This window comes from Procambarus clarkii, chromosome 15 (genome assembly GCF_040958095.1).
Source record: "Procambarus clarkii isolate CNS0578487 chromosome 15, FALCON_Pclarkii_2.0, whole genome shotgun sequence".
Lineage (NCBI taxonomy): Eukaryota > Metazoa > Arthropoda > Malacostraca > Decapoda > Cambaridae > Procambarus > Procambarus clarkii.
This window is the reverse complement of record NC_091164.1, coordinates 26,366,889-26,380,273: the sequence shown is the minus strand read 5'-3', so window position 1 is coordinate 26,380,273 and position 13,385 is coordinate 26,366,889.

Here is a 13,385-nt window from a genome sequence, read left to right as displayed (position 1 = left end):
GGAGTCGATATCACGCCAGACCTGTCTCCTGAAGCCCATATCAAGAAGATAGCATCAGCGGCATATGCCAAGAACGGTCTTTTGAACCTTGTGCAAGGAATCATTCAGAACTTTGTATACCACATATGTCAGACCAATCCTCGAGTATGCAGCTCCAGCATGGAGTCCATATCTAGTCAAGCATAAGACTAAACTGGAAAAGCTTCAAAGGTTTTCCACCAGACTATTACTCGAACTGAGGGGTTTGATCCACGAGGAGAGACTACGAGAATTAAACCTCACGTTGCTGGAAGACAGAAGAGTTAGAGGGGACATGATCACCACATACAAGAATCTCAAAGGAATTGATATATAAAGATAAAGACAGGCTATTTAATACAAGGGGCACATGCACTAGGGGACACAGGTGGAACTTGAGTGCTCAAATGAGCCATAGAAACATTAGAAATTTTTTTGTTATTGTCGGAGTAGTAGACAAATGGAATGCATTAGGAAGTGATGTGGTGGAGGCAAACCCCATACACTGTTTCAAGTGGACATATGATAGAGCTCAAAAGGCTCAGGAACCAGTTCACCAGTTTATTTACAGTTGAGAGGCGGGACCAAAGAGCCAGAGCTCAACCATCGCAAGCACAAATAGGTGTGCTTACGATGGTTGAGACACAGACATACAGACACGCATAAACAATGCCACATGTATAGCCAACATCATATGTATACAGAAGGTCACATGCATATTCAGTGCCACTAGTGTTATCAATACCATATGATGTATAATGAATGTCACATGTGTAATTAAAAATATCATATGTCATATTTATGAATGAATAATAAATTTCATATTTATAATTAATGCCACGTGTATAACAAATGACACATGTATAATCAACGCCACTTAACCAATGTCACATGTATAACAAATGCCACATGTGTAGTCAATCTTTGTATGTATAATCCATGTCATATGCATAATAAACGCCACATGTATAATAAACGCCACATGTAAAATCAACGCCACATGTGTAATCAACGCCACATGTGTAATAAACGCCACATGTAAAATCAACACCACATGCATAATCAATGCCACATGCATAATCAACGCTACATGTATATTCAATGCCACATCTATATAAATAAAATTATTAAATATGACCGAAAAAGTAAGATTAATAATTCTAACACGAATTTTCTCAATCTTTCGTACATTACGCTTCACTGTTGGAGGTAAATCAAAAATCAATTCTCCAAAATTCATTTTTATTTCTAGTCTGACGCGACACGGGCGCGTTTCGTAAAACTTATTACATTTTCAAAGACTTTTAGTTCACAAATACACAACTGAATAGAACTTACGTATCTCCGATTTTATATCTACATTTGAGTGAGGTGGGAGGGGTGATGTGGCATTAACACAAGACAGAACAAAAGGGGATATTAATAGGGTAATAAAAGTATCAACACAAGACAGAACACAAACAATGGGTATTGAATAGAAGTGTTTGTAGAAAGCCTATTGGTCCATATTTCTTGATGCTTCTATATTGGAGCGGAGTCTTGAGGTGGGTAGAATATAGTTGTGCAATAATTGGCTGTTGATTGCTGGTGTTGACTTCTTGATGTGTAGTGCCTCGCAAACGTCAAGCCGCCTGCTATCGCTGTATCTATCGATGATTTCTGTGTTGTTTACTAGGATTTCTCTGGCGATGGTTTGGTTGTGGGAAGAGATTATATGTTCCTTAATGGAGCCCTGTTGCTTATGCATCGTTAAACGCCTAGAAAGAGATGTTGTTGTCTTGCCTATATACTGGGTTTTTTGGAGCTTACAGTCCCCAAGTGGGCATTTGAAGGCATAGACGACGTTAGTCTCTTTTAAAGCGTTCTGTTTTGTGTCTGGAGAGTTTCTCATGAGTAGGCTGGCCGTTTTTCTGGTTTTATAGTAAATCGTCAGTTGTATCCTCTGATTTTTGTCTGTAGGGATAACGTTTCTATTAACAATATCTTTCAGGACCCTTTCCTCCGTTTTATGAGCTGTGGAAAAGAAGTTCCTGTAAAATAGTCTAATAGGGGGTATAGGTGTTGTGTTAGTTGTCTCTTCGGAGGTTGCATGGCTTTTCACTTTCCTTCTTATGATGTCTTCGACGAAACCATTGGAGAAGCCGTTATTGACTAGGACCTGCCTTACCCTACAGAGTTCTTCGTCGACTTGCTTCCATTCTGAGCTGTGGCTGAGAACACGGTCGACATATGCGTTAACAACACTCCTCTTGTACCTGTCAGGGCAGTCGCTGTTGGCATTTAGGCACATTCCTATGTTTGTTTCCTTAGTGTAGATAGGTAGCCGACAGAGTGTATCGTGATCCAGCCTGTACTCCTCTTGACATACCAGAAAATATTCTGAGGAAACTACTCCAAGCTTGTACTAAAGAGGCACCCTTCTTGAGCCCGGATGGGCACATGTATAAGCAAGTAGATGGGGTCGCCATGGGTTCTCCCCTAGGTGTCCTGTTTGCAAACTTCTACATGGGTACCATCGAGCAAAAAGTCTTAGTCGACATGAACTTGAAACCGGCCATATACTGCAGGTATGTTGACAACATTTTTACACAGGTACCTGATGTCAGACATCTGCAGGAGCTGAAGGAGGCATTTGAGCAGAGTTCCGTGCTGCGTTTCACTTACGAGATGGAAAAGGATGGGAAGCTGCCCTTTCTCTACACTAAGGAAACAAACATAGGAATGTGCCTAAATGCCAACAGCGACTGCCCTGACAGGTACAAGAGGAGTGTTGTTAACGCATATGTCGACCGTGCTCTCAGCCACAGCTCAGAATGGAAGCAAGTCGACGAAGAACTCTGTAGGGTAAGGCAGGTCCTAGTCAATAACGGCTTCTCCAATGGTTTCGTCGAAGACATCATAAGAAGGAAAGTGAAAAGCCATGCAACCTCTGAAGAGACAACTAACACAACACCTATACCCCCTATTAGACTATTTTACAGGAACTTCTTTTCCACAGCTCATAAAACGGAGGAAAGGGTCCTGAAAGATATTGTTAATAGAAACGTTATCCCTACAGACAAAAATCAGAGGATACAACTGACGATTTACTATAAAACCAGAAAAACGGCCAGCCTACTCATGAGAAACTCTCCAGACACAAAACAGAATGCTTTAAAAGAGACTAACGTCGTCTATGCCTTCAAATGCCCACTTGGGGACTGTAAGCTCCAAAAAACCCAGTATATAGGCAAGACAACAACATCTCTTTCTAGGTGTTTAACGATGCATAAGCAACAGGGCTCCATTAAGGAACATATAATCTCTTCCCACAACCAAACCATCGCCAGAGAAATCCTAGTAAACAACACAGAAATCATCGATAGATACAGCGATAGCAGGCGGCTTGACGTTTGCGAGGCACTACACATCAAGAAGTCAACACCAGCAATCAACAGCCAATTATTGCACAACTATATTCTACCCACCTCAAGACTCCGCTCCAATATAGAAGCATCAAGAAATATGGACCAATAGGCTTTCTACAAACACTTCTATTCAATACCCATTGTTTGTATTCTGTCTTGTGTTGATACTTTTATTACCCTATTAATATCCCCTTTTGTTCTGTCTTGTGTTAATGCCACATCACCCCTCCCACCTCACTCAAATGTAGATATAAAATCGGAGATACGTAAGTTCTATTCAGTTGTGTATTTGTGAACTAAAAGTCTTTGAAAATGTAATAAGTTTTACGAAACGCGCCCGTGTCGCGTCAGACTAGAAATAAAAATGAATTTTGGAGAATTGATTTTTGATTTACCTCCAACAGTGAAGCGTAATGTACGAAAGATTGAGAAAATTCGTGTTAGAATTATTAATCTTACTTTTTCGGTCATATTTAATAATATATGTCTACAGGAAAGACTGCTACCAAAATATACTAATAATAAATAAAATTGTAAATGTTCGTTTGTTCAAAATCGCTAATCTCCGAGAGTTCTTCAGTGATTGTTTTGACATTTTGACAAAACGTTCCATTCGAATATGCGCGGGTTTTTATATACCTACTATATAGATGCAACTCCTGTGACCAGTAAAAACGTGTTTTTTTTTTAACAGCACCATCTGTTGCACGTAATAGCATCACACACTATAATAAATAGGTTACGATTCCATTTCAATGTTTCTGATTGCATTGACAAATTGAATTTTCATAGATTTCTATTTATTTTCATTTTGAATTTGTAATTTTGTGTGACAGTGAGTTGGAACTAAGCTGTGTTGTTTACTATACTGTTCATTTCGTGATTATAAGTATAGATGCCACACCTGTGACAGGTAAAAAAAAAATATTTTAAGACACAGCGCCATCTGTTGCACATAAGACCAACACGCGCTATTCTAAATATGTTATGATTCCTATTTCAATGTTTCCGATTGCATTGACAAATTGAATTTTCATAGATTTCAAGTTACTTTCATTTTTATTTAATTATTTATTGTGATATTGCATTGGAATTGAGCTGTGTTGTTTACCATACCGTTCATTTCATAAGTATAAGAATAGATGCTACACCTGTGACAGGAAAAGTGTTTTTTTTTTTTTAAACAGCATCATCTGTTGGACATAACAGCAACACACCTTTACTAAATATGTTATGATTACATGTCAATGTAATATAACATTGACATGGAATCAATGTTATACGATTGCCACCATATATGTACATATAACATATACTTAATATGTTACAATTCCATGTCAATGTTTCCGATTTCAATGTTAATTTGAATTTTCATAGATTTTGATTTCTTTTCATTTTTTTTAATTACTAGCTGTACCCGGCCAAACGTTGCTGTGACTCAGAAACGCATGTGCGTTGCTGAGCCAAAGCAACCTTTCCCTGTCCCCCAGTACTCCCCGCTATTCCCCCCCTCCTCCCGTTCTCTTGTCCTGCCCACCATCCACCACTCTACCGTCCCCTCGTCCTCCCTACCATTCCCCCCCTCCCCCTGTGTCCTCATCCTCTACTCCATCCCCCACTTCCCTGTCCCCTTGTCCTCCAAACCATTCTCCATTCCCCTGTCCCCTCGTCCCCTCGTCCTCCCTGCTATTACCCCCCCTCCCCTGTTCCCAACAAAAATTGGGAACATCAAATGATCTGATGTTCCAATCACTGAAAAATAAAAACAGTTAAAAAAAACGAAATGAATAACCATAAAAAAATAGAAATAAACTATGCTAACGAAATGAACGGTATAGTAAACAGCACAGCTCAATTCCAAGACAATGTCACACAAAATAATTAAATCAAAATGAAAATAAATCAAAATCTATGAAAATGAAATTTATCAGTGCAATCATAAACATTGAAATGGAATCGTAACATAATTAGTATATCGTATGTTGCTCCTACGTACAACAGTTGGCGCTGTTTAAAAAAAAAAAAAACATGGTTTTTCCTGTCACAGGTGTCACGTGTGGCATCTATACTTATATTCATGAAATGAACGGTATGGTAAACAACAAAGCTAGATTCCGAAGCAATGTCACACAAAATAATTAAATCAAAATGAAAATAAATCAAAATCTATGACAATTCAATTTATCAATGCAATCGGAAACATTGAAATGAAATTATAACATATGAATTATAGCATCTGTTGCTGTTATGTGCAACAGATGGTGCTGTTTTTCCAAGAAAAGCATGTTTTTACCTGTAATAGGTGCGGCATCTGTAGAGTAGGTATATAAAAACACGTGCGTATTCGAATGGAACGTTGTGTCAAAATTTCATAGCAATCGGTGAAGATTTTTCGGAGATTACAGCGTGTGTTGTTCTTACATCCAACAGATGGCACTGTTTTTTGGTTTTGTTTTTAAAGTATGTTTTCTCCTGTCACAGGTGAGGCATGTATATAGTAGGTATATAAAAATATGCGACTATTCGAATGCAACGTTGTGTCAAAATTTCAAAGCAATCGGTGAAGAACTTTCGGAGATTAAAGCATGTGTAATTCAATTTGGATTCATTCCCTTTTACAATGGAATGTAACATTCTATTTGAATATGCACGTATTTTTATATACCTACTATATAGATGCCACACCTCCCAGCAAACAATTTTAGGTTGCCACAACATATCTGGAAAGTATTTGAAAGGATTGGAAACGTTTGTTTTATCGTATCAGATACGATATTGTGTGTGGACTTAATTAGGTTTCCAAAACTTATAACCAAAACCTACGTATCTAACACTGATTTGAGATGTTGTGGCAACTTTACAATCCTAACCTGAATCATTCATAATCCATTCATATACCAATATGAATCTCTTATGAAAGGTTTGAGCCAATAATCTGAACCCTTTTCACATCTTTGTGTTTAAAGTTAAATTTCTTGAAATTAAATTATATTTTATATTATATTATTTTTATTATATTTTATATTATATTATTATTTTCAATTTAAATATTAAAACCAATTTAAGGGTAAAAAAAATCTAATAATTTATATTTCTTTTATTATTTACTAACAATTATAATTATTTACTAACGGAGAGAGGGGAGGCTGTACGGCGGAGAGTGGCGGCTGTGGCGGACAGTGACGGATAGTGGTGGCGGGCGGACAGTGGCGGCAGGCGGACAGTGGCGGCGGCGGGCGGACAGTGGCAGCGGGCGGACAGTGGCGGCGGGCGGACAGTGCGGGCAGACAGTGGCGGCGGTGGCGGATAGTGGCGGCGGGCGGACAGTAGCGGCGGTGGCGGATAGTGGCGGTGGGCAAACAGTGGCGGCGGGCGGACAGTGGCGGCGGTGGCGGATAGTGGCGGCGGTGGCGGATAGTGGCAGCGGGCGGACAGTGGCGGCGGGCGGACAGGGCGGCGGCGGGCGGACAGGGCGGCGGCGGGCGGACAGTGGCGGCGGGCGGACAGTGGCGGCGGTGGCGGATAGTGGCGGCGGGCGGACAGTGGCGGCGGTGGCGGATAGTGGCGGCGGGCAGACAGTGGCGGCGGGCGGACAGTGGTGGCGGCGGTGGCGGATAGTGGCGGCGGGCGGACAGTGGCGGCGGTGGCGGATAGTGGCGGCGGGCGGACAGTGGCGGCGGACGGACAGTGGCGGCGGTGGCGGATAGTGGCGGCTGTGGCGGATAGTGGCGGCGGGCGGACCGTGGCGGCTGTGGCGGCTGTGGCGGCGGTGGTGGACAGTGGCGGCGGGCGGACAGTGGCGGCGGCGGGCAGACAGTGGTGGCGGTGGGCGGACAGTGGTGGCGGCGGGCGGACAGTGGTGGCGGCGGGCGGACAGTGGTGGCGGCAGGAGAACAGTGGCGGCGGCGGGCGGACAGTGGTGGCGGCGGGCGGACAGTGGTGGCGGTGGGATAGTGGTGGCGGTGGCGGACAGTGGTGGCGGTGGCGGACAGTGGCGGCGGTGGCGGACAGTGGCGGCGGTGGCGGACAGTGGCGGCGGTGGCGGACAGTGGCGGCGGTGGCGGACACTGGCGGCTGTGTCTGGCGGTGGTGGCGGGCGGTGGCGGGCGGCGGCGGCTGTGATGAGTGGTGGCGGCTCTGGTGGGTGGTGGCGGCGGTGGTGGTGGGTGGTGGCGGCTGGCGGTGGTGGGTGGTGACGGCGGTTGTGGTGGGTGGTGGTGGCGGCGGCGGCTGGTGGTGGTGGGTGGTGGCGGCGGGTGGTGGGTGGTGGCGGCTGTGGTGGGTGGTGGCGATCGGCGGTGGTGGGGGTTGGTGGCGGCTGGCGGTGGCGGCTTGCGGTGGCGACTGTGGCAACGGGCGGTGACGGCTGATAGCGGGCGGTGGTGGCGGCTGGTGGCAGGTGGTGGTGGCGGTGGTGGCGGCTGGTGGTGGCGGGTGGTGGCGGGCGGTGGCAGCTGGTGGCGGCTGGTGGTGACGGCTGATGGCAGTGGCAGCTGATGGCGGCTGGTGGTGGCGGTGATGGCGGCTGGTTGTGGCGGCTGGCGGTGGCGACTGTGGCAACGGGCGGTGGCGGCTGGTGGTGGTGGCAGCTGGTGGCGGCTGGTGGCGGGCGGTGGTGGCGGCTGGTGGTGGTGGCAGCTGGTTGCGGCTGGTGGCGGTGATGGCGGCTGGTGGTGGTGGTGGTGGTGATGGCGGCTGGTGGCGGGCGGTGGCGGGCGGTGGCGGGCGGTGGCGGCTGGTGGTGGCGGCGGTGGTTGGGGGGTGGTGGTGGTGGGTGGTGGTGGCGGCGGTGGTGGGTGGTGGTGGCGGCTGTGGTGGGTGGTGGCGGTGGTGTCGGCGGCGGCTGTGGTGGGTGGTGGTGGTGGCGGCGGCGGCTGTGGTGGGTGGTGGCGGCGGCGGCGGTGATGAGTGGTGGCTGCGGTGGTGGTGGGTGGTAGTGGCGGCGGCGGTGATGGGTGGTGGCGGCGGTGGTGGTGGGTGGTGGTGGTGGTGGCGGCTGGTGGTGGTGGGTGGTGGCGGCGGGTGGCGGTGGTGGGTGGCGGTGGCTGGTGGCGGCTGGTGGTGAGTGGTGGCGGCGGGTGGTGGGTGGCGGTGGTGGGTGGCTGGTGGTGAGTGGTGGCGGCCGGTGGTGGGTGGCGGTGGTGGGTGGCGGTGGTGGGTGGCTGGTGGCGGGTGGCGGCGGGTGGTGGCGGGTGGCGGCTGGTGGTGGGTGGTGGCGGGTGGCGGCTGGTGGCGGCCAGCTGGGACACACCCTTCACCACTGAAGGTCTGAGCACAACTAACCATATGTCTCTCTCACCACCAGCCCAGTGTTGCCAGCTCGCGCTCTCAAAATGTTTCCTTCAAAGATTGTATATTATCTTTGAACAACAAGTTTGATTATCAAGGAAATAATGCATATATTATTGTCACATTAATACTGTGCAATATCTTATTACATTCCTGCTAAATAATTATAATTTGAAACAGGACAAAAAATCCAACATATATATAAAAACCAACATTAGAGATCACGAGGCCTAGGCCTAGGCCTATCTGTGACCACACATCCTGCTTTGCTGGCCTGCTACCCTCTCACACCTCACACTCTTAACTCTCTCATAATCACTCTCACTCTCAATCACTCTTATGCACTATTACTCACTCTTACTCTCAATCACTCTTACACACTATTACTCACTCTTACTCTCAATCACTCTTACGCACTATTACTCACTCTTACTCTCAGTCATCCTTACTCACTCTCATACTCACTCTTACTCTGTCACTCTTACTCTCTGTCACTCTTACTCTCTGTCACTCTTACTCTCTGTCACTCTTACTCTGTCACTCTTACTCTCTGTCACTCTTACTCTCTGTCACTCTTACTCTCTGTCACTCTTACTCTGTCATTCTTATTCACTCTCAGTCACCTTTACCCATTCATACTCACTCTCTCAATCTTACTCTCATACTCTTACTCTCAATTACTCTTACTCTCAATCACTCTTACTCCCAATCACTCCTACTCCCAATCACTCCTACTCTCAATCACTCCTACTCACATTCTTACTCTTACTCTTACTCCCAATCACTCTTACTCTCAATCACTCTTATTCTCATTCTTACTCTTACTCTCACTCTTACTCTTACTCCCAATCACTCTTACTCCCAATCACTCTTACTCTCAATCACTCCTACTCTCAATCACTCTTACTCTTAATCACTCTTACTCTCATTCTTACTCTTACTCACTCTTACTCTCAATCACTCTAATTCTCATTCTTACTCCTACTCCCAATCACTCTTACTCCCAATCACTCTTACTCTCAATCACTCTTACTCCCAATCACTCTTACTCTCAATCACTCTTACTCTCAATCACTCTTACTCTCAATCACTCTTACTCTCAATCACTCTTACTCTCACTAACTCTCAATCACTCTTACTCTCACTCTAACTCTCAATCACTCTTACGCACTATTACTCACTCTTACTCTCAGTCATCCTTACTCACTCTCATACTCACTCTTACTCTGTCACTCTTACTCTCTGTCACTCTTACTCTCTGTCACTCTTACTCTCTGTCACTCTTGCTCTCTGTCACTCTTACTCTGTCACTCTTACTCTCTATCTCTCTTACTCTCTGTCACTCTTACTCTCTGTCACTCTTACTCTCTGTCACTCTTACTCTCTGTCACTCTTACTCTCTATCACTCTTACTCTGTCATTCTTACTCTGTCACTCTTACTCACTCTCAGTCACCCTTACCCATTCATACTCACTCTCTCACTCTTACTCTCATACTCTTACTCTCAAAACTCTTACTCTCAATCACTCTTACTCCCAATCACTCCTACTCCCAATCACTCCTACTCTCAATCACTCCTACTCTCATTCTTACTCTTACTCTTACTCCCAATCACTCCTACTCTCAATCACTCTTATTCTCATTCTTACTCTTACTCTCACTCTTACTCTTACTCCCAATCACTCTTACTCCCAATCACTCTTACTCTCAATCACTCTTACTCTCAATCACTCTTACTCTCAATCACTCTTACTCTCAATCACTCTTACTCTCATTCTTACTCTTACTCACTCTTACTCTCAATCACTCTTATTCTCATTCTTACTCCTACTCTCACTCTTACTCCTACTCCCAATCACTCTTACTCCCAATCACTCCTACTCTCAATCACTCTTACTCCCAATCACTCCTACTCCCAATCACTCCTACTCTCAATCACTCCTACTCTCATTCTTACTCTTACTCTTACTCCCAATCACTCTTACTCTCTATCACTCTTATTCTCATTCTTACTCTCACTCTTACTCTTACTCCCAATCACTCTTACTCCCAATCACTCTTACTCTCAATCACTCTTACTCTCAATCACTCTTACTCTCACTAACTCTCAATCACTCTTACTCTCACTCTAACTCTCAATCACTCTTACTCTCATACTCACCCTTACTCTCAATCACTTTTACTCGCACTCTTACTCATTCTGTCGATCACCCTTACTCACTCTGTCACTCTTACTTATACTCACTCTTACTCACACTTACACACTCTCTGGCACTCTCACTCACCTTCAGTCACTCTTACTCACTCTTACCCACTCTCGTCACTCTTACTCACTCTAGTTAATAAGAACACGCCAATATAAGACAACAAAACGTTTTCAGATTCTTTCACACCACTTTCCAGCAACTTTTATAATTTATATAAATTATCTTAGGGAATAATACATAAATTATATATTTAAACATGATATTAGTGTTTAGTGTAATGCAAAAGGAGTCAAATTGTGTTAAAAAGAGCGATTTTTAGAAAATTTGGAAAACTACTTTTTTCTGATCATATTATAACAAAATGGGTTTTGAAAGTTTCACTTAGCCAATATATATCATTCACAATTTATTAATGAATTTAAACAAAAAAAAAACATAAATTTTATATTTAAACATGTAAAAACTATTTGTAATACATTAGGAACAAAAAAGTTGTAGAAAAACAATTTATTATAAAACCTTTGTGTTTGGATTTTTTGATTAAAAGTTTCTCAAAGGCTCTCCTGCACCATTCTCAATGCAAATCATTCCCACACCTATGGGAAGAGATAGGCAAACGTTTTCTAGATGATTTGTGTTTGCTGGGCTGTGACAGGTAAAAAGTTTTTTTAAAAAGCACAATCTGTTGCATGTAATAGTAACACACGCCATACTAAGTATGTTGTGATTCCATTTCAATGTTTCCAATTGCATTGATAAATTTAATTTTCATTGATGTCGATTTTTTTTCATTTTGATTTAATTATTTTATGTGATAACGTGTTGGAATTGAGCTGTGTTGTTTACCATACCATTCATTTCGTGATTATAGTTTATTTCATTGTTTTTTCATTTGTTTTTTTTTAAACTGTTTTTCGTATATTTCAATAAGATCAGAACATCAGATCATATTCCTAATTTTCTGATGGGAACATCAGATCATTTGGGAATGCATCAAACAAGGGAGTAGATAATGGTTCAACCCGTTCTCGCATTTGCTTATAGTCAATATTTTGCTTATGAATAAGTACGTATGTGATATACTAGTTTATTGTGAATATTTGAGTTTACCTGAAAAGGTGAATATAAACCACGACCCTAATCTAACCTTCTTAGTATGTTAATATAAGCATTTTATTGCTTCTTAATTACAATTAGTACCTAACCTATACCTATATTGATATGAGAGTTTTATAAAAATAATAAAACAAAACTAAAATATTTAAATAAATTGTAAAGTTACTCAGGATATTGTCGAATTTTGTATAAAATCTCTATTGTTTAATAAAACTGAAAAAATAAATTTATAATATTTAAACCTTGTGCATAGTGAATAGGGAAGAAGAGTTAGTGTCTTGGAAAAAAAATAACTTAGAATATACCACATATATACTTATTCATAAGCCAAATATTGATTATAGGCAATAAGTCATATATGTGCTACCCTGTGCGAGAGCGGGTTGTAACGGTGAGGGGGGGGGGGGACAGGAGTGGGGGAGAATGAGAGGACAGGGGGAGTGGGAAATTGTGGGGAGAACGATGGGTTGGGGGAGTGGGGAATGGTGGGGAGGATTGGGAGAGAGGGCAAGGTGGCTGTGGCTCAGCAAAGCATGTGCACGGCTGAGCCACAGCAATGCGTGGGCGGGTACAGCTAGTGTATAATAAATGTCACATTTGTAATCAATGGCAGAGGCATAATAAATGGTACATTTATAATCAGCGCCACATGCATAATCAATGGAACATGTATAATCAATGTCACTTGTATAATCAACCTCACATGTATAATCAATGTCACATGAATAATAAAGACCACATTTATAATCAATGCCACATGTATAATCAATGCCACGTGTATAATCAATGCCATATGCATAATCAATGCAACATGTATAATCAACACCAAATGTATAATCAACACCAAATGTATAATTAACGTTACATGTATAATCAATGATAAATGTATAATCAATGACACATGTATAAACAATGACATATGTGTAAGCCATTTCACATGTATAATCAATGTCACAGGTATAATAAATGACACATGTATAATCAATGTCACATATATAATCAACGCCTCTTGTATAACAATGCCTCATGTATAATGTGAGAGACGAGTCTCTCAGTACACTAATTCATTGCAACGTTTAACTTCGTTAGTTGGCGTCCAAAGTTAGTCAAGATGGGTGTCATTGTACTCGTCCCATCGAGAGCTGTTCCAAGGTGTCACTGGACGTGACCTGAGTTCTCTGGATTGCAATGGAGTCGAAATACTTACATTAGAAGGGGGAGGGCACTGACTACCCAGAGGGCAAAGTTGTGCTACATTCGAAGGAGGACTACTGCAGGGGAGGGTGACTTGTCTCACGGGCTTCGAGATATATCCCTTTGTCCTTTGGTTCTGAAGTATTATGATAC